The sequence below is a fragment of the Agelaius phoeniceus genome, chromosome 11 (genome assembly GCF_051311805.1).
Source record: "Agelaius phoeniceus isolate bAgePho1 chromosome 11, bAgePho1.hap1, whole genome shotgun sequence".
NCBI lineage: Eukaryota > Metazoa > Chordata > Aves > Passeriformes > Icteridae > Agelaius > Agelaius phoeniceus.
In genome coordinates this window covers 5,686,202-5,703,062 of record NC_135275.1, presented here as the reverse complement: position 1 = coordinate 5,703,062, position 16,861 = coordinate 5,686,202, and the positions used below count along the sequence as shown (strand labels likewise).

The 16,861-nt window shown below is 52.6% G+C and overlaps 1 pseudogene; it reads left to right on the top strand.

The window, feature by feature from the left end:
• The first annotated feature begins 9,410 nt into the window (after window positions 1-9,410).
• Window positions 9,411-12,088, top strand: LOC143695045 (E3 ubiquitin-protein ligase PHF7-like; annotated as a pseudogene).
• The last annotated feature ends 4,773 nt before the right edge of the window (window positions 12,089-16,861 follow it).

Below are 16,861 nucleotides of genomic sequence, written 5' to 3'. Positions count from 1 at the left end.
CTTTAACTTTTTCCTCTCTTTCTGGTGTTACCGTTAGAAACGTTTGAGTGTTCTTCTTGTGAGCCACGTATGTCCCTGTGGTTCTTTGTGCTAATGCATCTGGGGCTTTCTCTTCTGAATCCAGTCAATTTTGTATTTAGAAAGAAAGACAACAACAACCAAAGGAAACATACACACAGTGCCCAAAACCTGCACAGGCCACCAAAACAATTGCTGGTTCTATTTTGTAGACTAGAGTCTTAAGACAAGCTTAAAGGATGTGCCTTCCATGAGACTGATTAGATAACTGTGATGAAAGGCACTGCTGTGTTCACACAGTTAGCGGCCTGCAATCTTCCAGCCAGCCTGGGTGTGTTGAAATGGAGAGCTCAGGCCTCAGCAGGCCTCAGTTCTGGGGGAAGGTGTGGGGTGCTGGTGCTGAGCTTCAAATGAAAGAGCTGCAATTTCACTGCAATTCAGATTGCAGCATGTTGAGGAAAACTGCTGCTGCCTTTCTTTCCATGTTCTTAGCACAGCAGGCCGCAGTAGGGAACATTTCTGCTGAAGCCAAGGTGTGGTGGGGGGCAGGAGAACAGGAAGGATGGTGAAGAATTGATTTCTGATTTTAGTGCTGTGTTGGTCATGATTGTTAGGAGCAGCAGCACAATCACAAGCGTTTAAGCCTATTAATTGGTTGTTTCTTTTGTGCAGAGGGTCCACAGTTATTTTGTAGATTGGTAGAACTCAGTGAAGAGAAAGAGGGTTAGGAAGACAAACGTAGATTATTGTTTGAGGTGAGTATGTAACATCTGTTCCCTGGTAAGTCTGGGGGAAAGCTGAGCCTGGGGAGGGATTGCAGGTATGAATGTGCATGCAAAATGAATTCAGGACCTCAAGTAAAGCTTTAAATTTGTAATGAAGAGGGAAGAGAAGTTTTTTAGTGTAGCGGTGTGTAGAACATCTCGTTGTGTGGTCCAGTCAGGTAAACCGTTACATCTCTGTACGTTACAGGTGCAGCTACTTAACTGTATGTAAGGATAGTGAATGTAGAGACTTCTCCTAATAGTGGATTCAGAAACTTCTTGGAAGAATTTGTTAGATTTTCATTATTTTCTGGAACGCCAAAGGAAGCATAAGGATAGCCTATAGGAAGTGCAAGCAAACCAATAAACCTTTTACTGATTAGAAGCGAGTCACGTTTGTTTCTTGAAGGAGTTGCCAAACAACGTTACTTTCAAAATCCTTTCAAAGGTCTAACAGGGATCAATAGCAGCAAACCCTGTTAGGCCGTGTTTGGGAGCTGGGGCTGAGGCTCTTGTGTCATGGGGAGCCACGGGAAGGCTCCAGTCCTGACTGTGCGGCCAGGCCGGGGCCATGGAGCTCCTGCCCATCCCTGGTGGATGCAAGGGCAAGCAGGAATGTCAAGGGACCCCAGGGCCGGGCCAGGCCAGGCCAGAGCAGCGCCCCCAGCCCTCCAGGAGCGGATGGGCTCTGCCAAGCCCAGCCTGGGCACTGCCCCCAGCCCAGGGACAGGCGGGTGCTTTGCCCAAGAGCCGTGCCCAGAGCAGCAGAGCTGTCACAGCCCCAGCTGGTTCTGCTCTGCCTCAGGCCCGAGCAGGGCCCGTGGGTGCCCTGGGCAGTGCAGGAGCAGCACAGGAGCAGCTGCCAGGGCCTGGCGAGGCACAGGGGTCAGCCTCGGCTCGGTGACACAGCATGCAGGCTGCAGGGGACAGAGCCAGTGGCAGCGGACATGAGCAGCTCTGCGGGGCTCTGAGCATGCAGCAGCATCGGCCCCAAGGCTGCTCTGTCCCTGCCTGGCTGATGGGCAGGGCTGGAGGCTTGCAGAGCAGGGGCCATTGCGGGCACGGCTGTCCCAGGAGCTGCCCCCTGGCCCAGCTGGGCCCCACTTGGGCAGGAGGGAGGCTCCCAGCACCCGCATGGCCGAGCAGCTCCTGCCTCCCCCTGCCTCTGCTCTGATCCCCACACTGCCTGCTGCCTCAAGAGCCCCTGGGCCAGGCTGTCAGAGGGCTGCTTTGCCCTCACCTGCCTCCCTGGCACCAGGGCCCTCCTGCTTGCTGCCAGCCATGGCCGGTGTCTGCGCTGAGTCCCCTCTCCTCCAGTGACATGGTCACTTTGAGGTTTTTATTTCTGTCTCACTATGCGAGGAAGAAGAGTGGAGGGGAGTTTGCAGAGCAGGCCCAGAGCCACGAGGCTCTACTCCCTGCTCAGCCCTGCGTGAGCCCTGCTCCTGTCCACCTTCTGCTCCCGTTGTTGCGTTGAGGAACACTGCAGTGTCCTCTGGCTGTTCCTTCGCTGATTCTGGGGAGAGGCAGGTGAGCCTGCAGCACAGGCCCAGAGCCCCGAGGTTTGTTTCATGTTTTAACCTGCATGAATCATCTTTTAGGATAGGTGGAGAAAAAGGAGCAGGCTGCTGAAGTTGCTTCAGTTTCTACCACAAAAAGCAATGTGTTTGTACCACCTACTAGCAGAAAACACCTGTTTTCCAACAGCCTATTACTAAAAATTTGCCTTTCCATGGATCGAGCACAAACGCATCAGGGATCAGCATCCATTGGCAGAACAATGACTTTTACTAACTACTTACTACAGAACTACTAAAAAGCGGAACACTACTTTTACTAACTGATGGCTTCCATGAAATCTAAGCACTCAACTCCCTTTATGTGGCATATGTGAAGGACAACTGCAAGAAATCCTGCTATTAAATTCATAGCACTGGACAAAGAAATACCTGACTGCTTTTTCAGAGTTTAATGTACTAACAAAATGACACAGGCAGACCTTTTTCTTGTCGAAACTTTTTGAACGTTTTTTCACCCTCATGTTACTCCTGATATAGTTGAGATTATCTAAGTAATTAGATTTGGTATCTTTTCAGGCTTCCCATTCATGCCCTGAATATTTTGCCAGACCTTCCTTTTTTTTTTCAATTCTGTGGTTTCCCTCTGGTGTTTTAAATCAGATGTTTCAGTATTTTTACTATCTGTGGTGCTACTCTCTCGGATCTAGTGAAGAGGGCCAAGCAGTGCCGGTCTGCCGGCAGGTCCCAGGCGCCGCTCCTGCTGGCGGCCCCGGGGCAGGAGCGACGCCGGCGCTGCCATGGCCGGGCTTCCCTCAGGTGTCGGCACTGCCAGCCCGGCTCTGCCCAGCGGCCCCGGCGCTGCCATGGCAGGGCTTCCCTCAGGTGTCGGCACTGCCAGCCCGGCTCTGCCCAGCGGCCCCGGCGCTGCCATGGCAGAGCTTCCCTCAGGTGTCGGCACTGCCAGCCCGGCTCTGCCCAGCGGCCCCGGCGCTGCCATGGCAGAGCTTCCCTCAGGTGTCGGCACTGCCAGCTCGGCTCTGTCGGGGGCTCTGGCACCGCCACGGCGCACGGCAGCTCTGGCACTGCAGCCTCGGCCAGCAGCCCGATCTGCGGACTGGGACCCCGCAGCGGCCGCACGCTTCTCCCTGAGCCCGAGCAGCGACCGCACCCTCCCAACAGCGCGCCGGGAATGCGCCCACGACCAGCGCGGGCTCGGCTCTGGGCAGGAACCGCCCCGCCCCTCACACCCGCCCGCCCCTTCCCGCCCTCCGGCCCCGCCGCGCGGCGCCCGCGCTGTCATGGCGGCTCTCGCCCACAAGGCAGCGCCCTGAGCCCTGCAATGGCGCCGGCAACGTTCTGGCACTCTGGAAGGCGCGGGCGGGCACCTCTTGCAAACTGGGCCATACGTCCCATTTCCTGAAGAAAACACGTCCTGTCATGCCTGGCCTCTACACACTTCCGAGCCTGATCAACAAGAACAGACGTTTAACCTGTGACACACATAGCAGCCTACAAGCTCGAAGTGATGGCCAGGTGTTAGAAAAGCAAAGTACTTGTTGCTAGAATTGTCTTTTAAGACTCAGGGCTGGGCAAGTTTCACTGATCTCAGACCCAGAAGGAGGTTGACAAAGCTTGGGAAGAAGGATGCCCACTGATAGTGGACACAAAGCATGCAGAATTTAGGGGCCCTAAGAACATCTGCTAGAACTGCCAAGATAAAGAAAACATTCATGAAGCCAACTCAGGAAATATGCTGAGATGAGCACCAGCTGGGTAAAATAGAGTGTGATGTTTGCAGGCAACAGGACTTTGGCACCCAGATTATCCTGGGGCTGGCCATGGGATGGTTCTGATCACCAGAACACATGAAAAGACGGTGCAGTGCAAGTGCTGGGCATTGTGCTTCATAGAACCCAGATGAAAAAGCTGGGGAGACTGTGCTGGATTCTTGTGTGGTATCTGCCCCTTCTGTGTAAAATGCCAATCACTTGTTTTAAAATTTTAAAAGTAATAAATTAGTTACAAAAATAGTAATAAAAATTAGAGAAATAAGAATTTGGACAATTAAGAGTTAGGACAATAAAGGACAATAAAAAAGGCCAAGAATTACAGATGTCTGGGTGCTCTGCTCTGCCTCAGAACACACTTTGCTAACAAAAGATTAACCCTTACAAGTAATAGCCTGTTGCTTATTCATATATCTCATACACGATGCCAAAATTCTTTTCAAACAATGGGTGTTTTCTTGTGAGTGTCAACCCCTCCCTCATCTTGTAAATCAATTGTCTTGGTCCCTCAAAGTCTGGTTCTTCCCGATAAGGAGGCAATATTTCTTCTCTTAGAGTTTTGGCGTCTTGTTACTGTTATCTCTGCTTGAGCTATTTAGAAAAAGTATCTTTCACAGTTTCTGTAGCCTAAAACTATATTCACCACACTACTTTAAAAGATGAGTATAGGACTACAAAAAAGGATTAATACAACATAACTTTCCAACATAACACATATAGTATTAATTTTAATATTTGCGAAAAGCCAATCATATAGTACGCATTTTTCACACCTTCTCTGCTCCTTCTTCTTCTCAAAATATATTGTAAACCTGACCAAAAATACCTACTTAGAGCCATGCTCAGTACCTTATTCTGAAAACTTACAGCTGACTTACAGGTTTAGCACCTTACAGAGCAGGTTTGAGGCCCTGGAACTGGAGGGACAGACAAGTGATGAAGTGGGCACAAGTCCTTCTGGAATAGAGGGGGCACCTAGGGCAAGTCAGCCAACACCATGCATCGTGACCACCTCTGTTCCAGGGGAAGGCAGGGTCCTTGCAGGCCTTCCCAAAAGCATCTCAAGGGAAGGTTTCCATCTCCCCCTGCCCTGTTTCCTTGACTTTAGCTGAATCTTTCTCTGACAGAAAGACAGGAAGCTCAGGTGTGTTAGGAGATTAGTGTGAGCATTGGCAGAGGTGAATGGTGAGGAATCCAGAGGCTTGTGCAACTCTCTTCCATGAAGAGTCCCTTGTTGTATATTTCCAATAAACCAGAGCTGAAATGGCAAGGCAGCGATTGGGGAAATACAGCACTGAGACAATAAAGCTGTAACATGCCTTGTTTTGAGAGGGACAAGTAAGACAAGAAACATTCAAACAGCAAATACTGAGAAGATGAAGAAAAAAGCCAAATTTTTCTAAGGTTTTCTAATGTTTGTTTTCTTCTCTGCACCTTTTGAAGATTGCCTATATCCTATTTCCATTGTTTTCTTTTTTCCTGTCTTGAGAATGAATTTTGCATTCTGGATATTTTAAGTCAGACATAAGACAAGTTCCATATTGCTTGGCAATCACGAAAAGGTAAGTTTAGAGGTAACATCCATTATCTTTGATGATTGGATCAGACTCAATTTTAAATAGCCTTGTATGTCATGCTCATATGCAAAGATGCTAGATTGATCCTTTGAAGGGCATTAAACCAAGAAACAAGTACTTCAAAAGCTCTGGAGGTGGCTGCCATGGTGAGTTTCCCTGAGGTGTCACAGCCCCAGGCCTGCTCCATGGCAGATTTCCTGAGGACTGGCAGTCCCAGCCCCGTTCCATGGCCGGTTTCCCTGAGGTGTCACAGCCCCAGCCCCGCTCCATGGCCGGTTTCCCTGAGGTGTCACAGCCCCAGGCCTGCTCCATGGCGGATTTCCTGAGGGCTGGCAGCCCCAGGCCTGCTCCATGGCCGGTTTCCCTGAGGTGTCACAGCCCCAGCCCCGCTCCATGGCCGGTTTCCCTGAGGTGTCACAGCCCCATCCCGCTCCATGGCCGGTTTCCCTGAGGTGTCACAGCCCCAGCCCCGCTCCATGGCCGGTTTCCCTGAGGGCTGGCAGTCCCAGTCCTACTCCATGGCCAGGTTTCCCTGAGGTGTCACAGCCCCAGGCCTGCTCCATGGCCGGTTTCCCTGAGGTGTCACAGCCCCATCCCGCTCCATGGCCGGTTTCCCTGAGGTGTCACAGCCCCAGCCCCGCTCCATGGCCGGTTTCCCTGAGGGCTGGCAGTCCCAGTCCTGCTCCATGGCCAGGTTTCCTGGTCACTTTGAGGTGCTGTTCCTCTCTCTCTATGGGAGAAAGAAGAGGCCGGGGAGCTTGCAGAGCAGGCCTAGAGCCACGAGGGCTCTACTCCCTGCTCAGCCCTGCGTGAGCACTGCCCCTTCCCTCCTTCTCCTCCCGCTGTCAGCTCGTACTGACACTCGGCCTGAGCCCAGCGTTCCCTTTTGGGGCCAAGGGAAATCTCTGCTCCTGCCTCTGGCACAGGGCGCTCTGCCAGCAGGTCAGGGAAGGAGACAGCCCCAGAGAGAGGCGTGAGCAGTGGAGGAAAGCCAACATCACTGCAGTCTTGCAAAAGGGCACCAAGAAGGAGCCAGGAAAGTGCAGGCCCATCAGCCTCAGCTCCATCCCCAGAAAGGTGACAGAACAGCTCCTCTTGGATGCCATCTCTGAGCCTGTGCAGTAACAGGAATGGAAACCATGCTTGACCAATCCCACAGCCCCCTCTGCTGCAGTGACTGGCTGGGTTTGTGAGGGGAGAGCAGTGGTTGTTGTCAGCAGGGACTTCAGCAAGGCTTTGTCCCTGCCTCCCCTAACAGGCTCCTGAGGCAGCTCAGGGCCAGTGGGGCAGAGAAGTGGCCAGGGCAGCTCCAAACTCAGATAGCTGTGAGCTCAGGGGGCCGTGCTGGGGCCAGCCTTGTTTGCCTTATTCCCCAGTGACCTGGCAGAAGGGACAGAGCGCTGCCTCAGCATTTGCTGATGGGACAGAACCGGGAGCAGGGGCTGAGGCACCACAAGGCTCTGCTGCATTCAGTGAGACCTGGACAGGCTTAGAGAGTTGAGCAGAGAGGGACCAATTGAAATTGCACTGGGGAAAGCCTCTAGAAGAGCTTCAGGCTCTGTAATTACCAGGAAACAGAAGTGTTTTAGTACACTGGAGTCTATAACGGTGTCTTGTAATGTCTAATCAGGGAAACCCCTGCTTCTGTGGGTGTTCCAGGACCAGTTCCTTGTATGTATGTCAAGAAAGTCTTGGAGAGAAACATGAATGAATTCAGAAACTTCCCCAGATATTATTTTGGATTTTCACAATTTTCTGGAATGCCAGGTGAAGTGTAAGGATGCCAAAAGGAAAGTGAAAGCAAACCAATAAATCTTTAAAACATCAGAAGCATCTCCAGTTTGTTCCTTGAAGAAGTTGCCAAACAATGTCACTTTTGAAATCCTTTGAAAGATCTAACAGGAAAAAGCATTGGCCAAAAGTGCTGCCCTGTGTTTCTGAACAGCAACATGCATTTTGTGTTGATGCAAGGTTTGTACCAGGGTTTGGGGTTTTTGTGTGTGTGTGTGCTTTGAATGTGAGTGTTTGCAGGACTATTAATAATTAGACCATGTACTGAAGAGAACATGTTACTGTGTTGTGCTGTCCAGTGCTGAAGAGGGTTGAGACAGAGCAGGTAGCTGTGTGTCTGTGTGTAACTTGCATGAGCAGCACCGGAGCAGTGCCCAGGGCCTGGAGAAGCAAACGGGTTCTTCCCGGTGCTGAGGACAAAGCGTCCAGAGCTCGGGATTGTCCGGCCAAGCTCTTCTGGCTCCTTGTGCTTTGAGCCCTGGCCAGGAGCCCTGCAGAGCCTCGGGTGCAGCTTCCCAACTTCCCCCTCTTCCTCTGCCTCCTCCCTTCCTCCAGGGTAAAGGCACTCCCTGGCATTGCACTGGCTGTGCCTCCATCCTAGACCAGTGAAGGGATCGTTTCCCAGCCAAGGTGGCTCTCCCATGGAGACAGGAAAATGGACAAACTCCTGCTGCCCCAGCATCAGGCAGGTGCAGGGTGTCCCTGCCTGTCAGCCCCTGCCCTGCTTCCCAGAGATCCCACTGCTTGTTCTAGAAGTCATGGATCTGGATTTCCAGGAGCATGTTTACAAAGACATCAATGACAAAAATTGACAAGAATTGTTTGTGCGTCTCTTCCTGATTTGTTTCCAAGGTATTTTCTAGTAGGAAAGCATGGACCAAACTGGCAAAGTTCCTATAATGCAGGAAACGAATGCTGCTGCCTTTGACTTGGGTTGAGAACTGTTGCAAGCACTCCTGTCGAACGTACACAGAACATTCTCAGTGAATTTTCTGAGTTTCCACAGAGTCAGTAGAAAAGATGACGTTTCTAAGGAGCTTAATACAAATTTTTCCATTTATATGAAATGTCAAAGTTATTAGTTCATAGGATGACAGGATAACAGAGGTCTGGAGGCAGCTGTGATGGTCTCCAGGTTTATCTCCTGTAGCCAGTGGTGATCAGCAGCAGCATCAAATCAGGTTCATCTTAGTTTTCTCCAGACAGGTCTTGAGGAAAAGGTCAGTTCACCTAGAGCAGGGATTGAATCTCTGCCGTGCAGGAGACTCCGCACAGGCTCTCTGGGCCACCGGCTGCCAGGGGCAGGAGCAGAGATTTCCCTTGGCCGGGGCCGGAGCCCTGGCGTGGCAGTGCCTGAACAGCACCTTCCTGCCTGCAGTACCACCCTCGATGGCTGCCCCAGGGCCTGGCATTTGACCCTGCACTTGCTGCAGGAGTCCTGGCCCTGGTTCCACCCTGAGCAAATGCTCGGACCCATCTCAGAGCCTCGGTGCCCGAGGAGGCCGCCACAAGTGGATGCCAGGGACCTGAGGCCATGGCTGCCCCAATTTTGGGTACACGGTGCTGATGTCAGAGTGGCCATTGTGACCTGTGCGACCAAGGCCACAAAAGGGAACGCTGGGCTCAGGCCGAGTGTCAGTGCGATCTGACGACGGGAGGAGAAGGTAGGGCAGGGACGTGGCTGCTCAGGGACCAGAGGGGCCCCACACCTCGGGGCTCTGGGCCTGTGCTGCAGGCTCACCTGCCTCTCCCTTCCCAGAATCAGCGGAGGAACAGCCAGAGGACACTGTGGTGTTCCTTAACGCAGCGACGGGAGGAGAAGGCGGACAGGAGCAGGGCTCACGCAGGGCTGAGCAGGGAGTAGAACCTCGTGGCTCTGGGCCTGTTCTGCAAACTCCCCCCCCCCACTCTTCTTCCTCCCATAGAGAGAGAGGACCAACACGTCGGGCGACTATGTCACTCCAGGAGAGGGACTCAGAGCAGACAGCTGCCATGGCTGACAGCAAGCAGGAGGGCCCTGGTGCCAGGGAGGCAGGTGAGGGCAAAGCAGCCCTGTGACAGCCTGGCCCAGGGGCTCTTGTTGCAGCAGGCAGTGTGGATCAGAGCAGAGCCAGGGGGAGGCAGGAGCTGCTCAGCCATGCCGGGGCCGGGAGCCTCCCTCCTGCCCAAGTCGGGCCCAGCTGGGCCAGGGGGCAGCTCCTGGGACAGCCGTGCCCGCAATGGCCCCTGCTGTGCAAGGCCTCCAGCCCTGCCCATCAGCCAGGCAGGGACAGAGCAGCCTTGGGGCCGATGCTGCTGCAGGCTCAGAGCCCCGCAGAGCTGCTCATGTCCGCTGCCACTGGCTCTGTCCCCTGCAGCCTGCATGCTGTGTCGCCGAGCCGAGGCTGACCCGGACGTGTGCGGTGACAAACTGGAGAAGGGTGGGCTCTGTGCCCACGTGTTCTGCATGGTGAGTGACTCCGGGCGCTCCCTCCACCGTTGCAATGAGCAGCTCCTGCCGCCCTCTCCTCATCAGCTCCTCCCCTTGCCTGCAGTTCTTCGCCACTCTACTATTTCGGCAAGAGATGGACTGCGTTGGACTCATGGGCTTTCTCCTTCGGGATCTCCTAATTGCAGTCCGGCGGGCGGCACAGAAGGTGAGAGCGTGACAAGAGCAGGGAGATTTGTGCCTGGCGAGGTTTGCCAGAGCTTAGCGCAGAGAGCAGGAAAGAAAGGCCGGCCCGACAGCCGCGACAAAGCCTGGCTCCCAGCAGCTGTGGCACAGAGGCCCTGGCACAGGAGCCTCCCTCCTCCACCAGGCGGCTCTGTGGGCTGGGACCCGGCAGCGGCCACATCCTGCGCCCTGCCCGGAGCCGTGGGGCTGCCAGGGGAGCCCTCGAGGCTGCTGCTGCTGCTGCTGATGGGGCTGCTTGGCTCTTTCCAGTACTGCTGCGTCTGCGGCCAGAGCGGGGCAACCATCATGTGCTGCAAGGAGTACTGTGACAGATGGTTCCACCTGCCCTGTGCCAAGGAGGGCGGCTGTGTCAATCAATACATTACCCCGTTCAGGTACCTCCTCTCCCTTTCTGGCCATCACTCGTGAAGGATCCAGCATTTCTCACTTTCCCCTTTGCTTTGCCCCCAGCTCCTTCTGCCCTGAGCACCGTCCAGAGCAGGAGGTGGAGGTGACTCCAGAGCCGGACACTGTTTGCCCCATCTGCATGGAGCCTGTGGAGGACAGAAAGACCTTCACAACCCTGGTGTGCCCAATGTGCAAAAGGGCCTGGTTCCACAGGGACTGCATCCAGGTTGGAGCCCTCCCCTCAGCCCTGGGGCACAGCAGGTGCTCAGCAGCAGCAGCAGCAGCAGCAGCAGGGCCTCGCTCACCCTGCCTGTGTTTGCCCTGCAGGGACAGGCCATGCGCGCTGGTCTTTTATGCCTCAAGTGCCCCCTGTGCAGAGACAGTGAGACATTCCTTGTCGACCTGTTTCTCTTGGGGATCCGAATCCCCTTCAGGTTGGTGTCCTTCTGCCTGGCCCACCAGCCAGGAGGGTACAAGTGCTGTGCTGTGCCAGGCCCTGCCCCAGGAGCCCTGGCCCTGCCCTGTCCCGTGAGTCTGGGCTTCAGCTTCGTGCCCAACTTGGAAAAGCGCTGGAGAAAGAGCAGGGACACCCTGGATCTCCATGAGGGGAGGGCAGCAGAAATTCATCATCTCTTCCTTTCTCCATCAGACAGCCGACATGGGAGGACAACGATGCCTTCGCGGAGCTAGGAGAGAGGCATGGCCAGTGCAATGCCAGGGATTGCCTTTACCCTGGTGGCAGAGAGGAGGCAGAGGAAGAGGGGTAAGTTGGGATGCTGCACCTGGGGCTCTGCAGGGAACCTGTGTCTCCACAAGGGCTCAAAGCGGGAAGAACCAGAAGCGTTTGGCCAGACAACCACCTTCTGGCACACTTTGTTCTCAGTGCTATGAGCCTGTTTGCCTCCCCAGGCCCTGGCAATTGCTCCTGTGCTCCTCCTGTGCTGCCGAGGGCACCCATAGGCGCTGCTCTGGCCTGAGAAACAGCATAGACAGATGGGAGTGTGACACCTGTGCTGGGCTTGGAACGGGTATGGGTCAAACCCCGGTGTCCCTGGGCTGGGGGCAGTGCCCAGGCCAGGCTTGGCAGAGTGCGTCCACTGCTGGAGGGCTGGGGGCACTGCTCTGGCCTGGCCTGGCCTGGGCCTGGGGGGCCTTTGACATTCCCGCTTGCCCTTACAGCCTCCAGGGTTGAGTCAGAGCTCAATGGCCCCAGGCTGGCCAGACAGTCAGGACTGGGGCCTTCTCATGGCTCCCCAGATTTGGAGGCCTTCAGCAGCAGCTCTCATAGCCGCAGGCCATTGGGTCTGGCGCACCAAATTCTGTCTGCAGAGACGAGCAGCCACAGCAGGCCCCAACACGCAGCATGGCAGCAGGTACTGCCATCCTCCTCGCTGGACAGCAGCAGCCCCAGCACATCAAGGTCACTGTACAGCAGCTCCCCTGACTCTGAGGACAGGGTCCATTCCAGACGTGCTGGGCCCGGCCGCGGGCGAAGCCGCTCTCGCCAGCAAGGTCGGGCCCCAAATCGACTTGTGCCCTTGAGGAGTCGGCGTTACAGGAGCAGCTGTAGAAGACCAAGGGCTGAGAGACCCCGACGAAGGGAGACACCTGCATGGGCGTCCCCCCAACACAACCACTCCCGTCAGCAAGGTTGGGCCCAGAGTCCAGCTGTCCGCTCCAGGAGTCGCCATGAAAGGAGCAGCGAAACAGGGCCAAGAGCTGAGAGGCCCAGGCAAAGGGAGACATCGTCAGGGGCATCCCCCAGACGCAGTCGCTCCCGCCAGCAAGGTCAGGCCCCAAATCAACCCATCCAATCAAGGAGTCGCCGTGACAGAAGCAACAGAACAAGGCCAAGGACTGAGAGGCCCAGGCAAAGGGAGACATCTGCATGGACGTCCCCCAGACGCAGCCGCTCCCGCCAGCAAGGCTGGGCCCAGAGTCCACCTGTCCGGTCCAGGAGTCCGTGTGACAGGAACAGGGGGACAGGGCCAAGGTCTGAGAGGCCCAGGCAAAGGGAGCCACCATCACAGACATCCCACAGACACAGCCGTTCCCGCCAGCAAGGATGGGCCCAGAGTGCACCTGTCCGCTCCAGGAGTCGACGTGACAGGAGCAGTGGGACAGGGCCAAGGGCTGAGAGGCCCAGGCAAACGGAGCCACCATCACAGACATCCCCCAGACGCAGCCGCTCCCGCCAGCAAGGCTGGGCCCAGAGTCCACCTGTCCGGTCCAGGAGTCGCCGTGACAGGAGCAGCAGGACAAGGCCAAGGACTGAGAGGCCCAGGCGAAGGGACACGTCTTCGGGGATGCCCCCCAGACGCAGCCGCTCCCGCCAGCAGCGCCGGGCCTCGACTCAAACTGTGCGGTCCAGGAGTCGCCAGGACAGGAGCAGGAGGACAGCAGCGAGTGCTGAGAGGCCCAGGCGTAGGGGGACATGGTCGGGGACATCCCGCAGGAGCAGCCGCTCGCACCAGCGACGTCGGACCTCAGCTGGGACCTCCAACAGCAGCACGTAGCGTCATCTTTTCTTTCTAGTCCATGTGTTGCTTGCCGGAAGTGAAGGTGAGAACGCTCAGTGCAGGGACCTTGAGATGTGCAGGTCTGTGAGAAAACCATATCAGCTCTTGATGTTTCTATTGGCAGGAAAGAAGTCTGTGCTAAATACCTTGATTTCTGTGTACCCGTGTATTCAGTGAAAAGTCACTTAAGGATGTGGCTAATTACAAAGGACTCTTGTTCCTGCCTTTAGACTCCAACCTCTGATGTTTCCCCACTGCTTACCCTTGATAATGAACCACTCCTTAATGGGCTTGGATATGCTTAGGGAGACATTCAGAGCAAGGTGGCTCTTAGGGAAGCTGTCTCTGAAAAGGACGTGTGCTGTGTTGCTATCTTTGAACAATCTCATTTCAGTAAAGCCAAAAAAAGAAGAAAGAAGAGAGTGAGGCACTGCCTCAAGTGGCTGAAGACAACTTTGACAGTATTGCTGCGGATTTGAAAGACTTGATTGGACCTTCAAAGAACAAACCAGAATAGACGGAGGAAATACCCTGGGGCAAAGAGGATGCACAGGACTCTGCCCCAGGGTATTTCCCTTCCATTTGGGACCTTTGCCTGAGAACGACACAGCTCAGAAGCTGAGTACTTTCACGTTTTCCTACTTTGGAGGCACAGAGGAGTTGGGCATCAAAGAGGGCAACAGCAGAACCCTTCTAACATGCCATTGCTAAGGAAGAGCTTCTGGCAGGCACTGTAGGGCAATACAGTGTAAAGAAGGTCAGGGTCCAGGGGATTTTCAGCAGCAGAAGTCAGTAATTAGGAAGAAGCATTTTCATCTTCATTTCTGCTTGCCAGGGCTGTGGTAGATTAATGAGAGGTAACTCTTGCTTGCATCTCAGGAATTCTAAAGGCATGCTTTGAGAAGGCATTGGGGTTTCTGCTGAGTGGTGAAAAAGCTGGTTCTCATGCCCTGAATTCCTCAAACGGGGAAAAAGGTGACAAACCAGTCATATCAAGTTTCATAGAACCCAACAAGATTTTAAAGGAAATGTGTGTTAATGTAGAGGGAGGAGCAAAGTCCGGGAGCTGACCCCAAGATCCATGCGCATTCTGTTTGTTACTGAATTCTACTCTTGGACCTTTAGAAAAAAGAAACGGAATGACACATGATCTTTGGGGTGTCCTAACCTTAGATAAAATGAGGCCGTCTGAAATGAAGATGAAACAACATTAAATCGAGTCCCAGTCATGTAGGAGAGAAAAGAAACCGCGAGAAGTTATCCACAATATTAAAAAACCCAACGCAACAGCACAAAGCAACGAGTCCCCCACACTTGTGCTGAACTGAGAAGGTATTCATGGTCTTCTGAATGCAATGACAAATGTTTAAGAATACATAAGGGATCCCTAGAACAAAGTGGAGCAGAGATGTAGCTTAGAAAATCTGGCAGGGGCAGATTCTGTCCTTCCCAAATCTGTCTTCTCCACTCTAAGTATTTCACTTGAAAGGAGGAATTTTTCCTGACCAGTAGGGGAAGAATCTGGTTTTGGCTTTTTTTCTCTATGGGTGCTGTCATTGCAGAGCCTTATGCCCTTGGAACAATCAAGACGGTAAAAGCCACATGGCACGTGGATCCACGTTTCCAAGACAGCAGTTCTGAGGGTGATGATGAGCCTGAGATGTCAGAGATTGAACAGGACCAAGAAATGCAAGTTCCATTTCTCTTTGTTGTCTACTTGGCTGTAGTAGTTGGATGCTGTGGGAATATTAACTCAGGAAATGGGAAACGGACATTGCACACCTCTGAGCAACCAAAGTCATCTCGGAAAATCGTTTGTGCTGCACAGAGTCAAAACTCCCAGCAGCACATTTGATGTGAAGATGAATATGGGAAGAGAGAGTTGAGCACAAGAAATTAACTGGGTCATTTTGGTTGGACCAACTCCAAAGTGAGTTTGGCTAAAAGCCAAAGACACAGTCAGTTTTCTCTTTAAAAGTGGGTTTTGTAAAATAGAAAGCTCTATTTGGGGTTCCTAGGGAATAAAGCTTTTCAATGTATACCATTTTTCTGAAGCACTAGAGTTTGAAGTCATGTTCATGGAATTTGATAGTACAATTTAGGATGCTCAAATCCCTTTGTCCTTGTCTAGGTTTCTTTCTTTACCACGCACAGGAAGTGCTAGAGTTTTTTTCTTCTCCAAAGATGATGAACGCCTAAGAGGTATGACAGAATTTCTTCAACCCCTTTTGTATTTTTTTTCCTTTTAAACCCTTCCTGGAATTCAGTGAGGAGGAAAAAATGCTGCCTAGTTATGAAAGTCTTCTAGTCAAAATTTGCCACCCTTATTTGTGATCCAAGTTGTGGTAGAATCCTGTGAGAAAGTCCTGGTAAAATAGGGGTCAAGCAGATTTCTGGCTTTCTTGTCTTTCAGACAATTACCGAATAGGAATCTGGACTTTTAGAGTTTACCAGAAGCTTAGTCACTTGTCAGGTTACCTAGACATTTTGGATCCTTTCAGGTATTTAAATCATCTTTAACTTTTTCCTCTCTTTCTGGTGTTACCGTTAGAAACGTTTGAGTGTTCTTCTTGTGAGCCACGTATGTCCCTGTGGTTCTTTGTGCTAATGCATCTGGGGCTTTCTCTTCTGAATCCAGTCAATTTTGTATTTAGAAAGAAAGACAACAACAACCAAAGGAAACATACACACAGTGCCCAAAACCTGCACAGCCACCAAAACAATTGCTGGTTCTATTTTGTAGACTAGAGTCTTAAGACAAGCTTAAAGGATGTGCCTTCCATGAGACTGATTAGATAACTGTGATGAAAGGCACTGCTGTGTTCACACAGTTAGCGGCCTGCAATCTTCCAGCCAGCCTGATTTACAGGGTGTGTTGAAATGGAGAGCTCAGGCCTCAGCAGGCCTCAGTTCTGGGGGAAGGTGTGGGGTGCTGGTGCTGAGCTTCAAATGAAAGAGCTGCAATTTCACTGCAATTCAGATTGCAGCATGTTGAGGAAAACTGCTGCTGCCTTTCTTTCCATGTTCTTAGCACAGCAGGCCGCAGTAGGGAACATTTCTGCTGAAGCCAAGGTGTGGTGGGGGGCAGGAGAACAGGAAGGATGGTGAAGAATTGATTTCTGATTTTAGTGCTGTGTTGGTCATGATTGTTAGAAGCAGCAGCACAATCACAAGTGTTTAAGCCTATTAATTGGTTGTTTCTTTTGTGCAGAGGGTCCACAGTTATTTTGTAGATTGGTAGAACTCAGTGAAGAGAAAGAGGGTTAGGAAGACAGACGTAGATTATTGCTTGAGGTGAGTATGTAACATCTGTTCCCTGGTAAGTCTGGGGGAAAGCTGAGCCTGGGGAGGGATTGCAGGTATGAATGCGCATGCAAAATGAATTCAGGACCTTGAGAAGAGCTTTAAATTTGTAATGAAGAGGGAAGAGAAGCTTTTTAGTGTAGCGGTGTGTAGAACATCTCATTGTGTGGTCCGGTCAGGTAAACCGCTACATCTCTGTACGTTACAGGTGCAGTTACTTAACTGTATGTAAGGATAGTGAATGTAGAGACTTCTCCTAATAGTGGATTCAGAAACTTCTTGGAAGAATTTGTTAGATTTTCATTATTTTCTGGAACGCCGAAGGAAGCATAAGGATAGCCTATAGGAAGTGCAAGCAAACCAATAAACCTTTTACTGATTAGAAGCGAGTCACGTTTGTTTCTTGAAGGAGTTGCCAAACAACGTTACTTTCAAAATCCTTTCAAAGGTCTAACAGGGATCAATAGCAGCAAACCCTGTTAGGCCGTGTTTGGGAGCTGGGGCTGAGGCTCTTGTGTCCT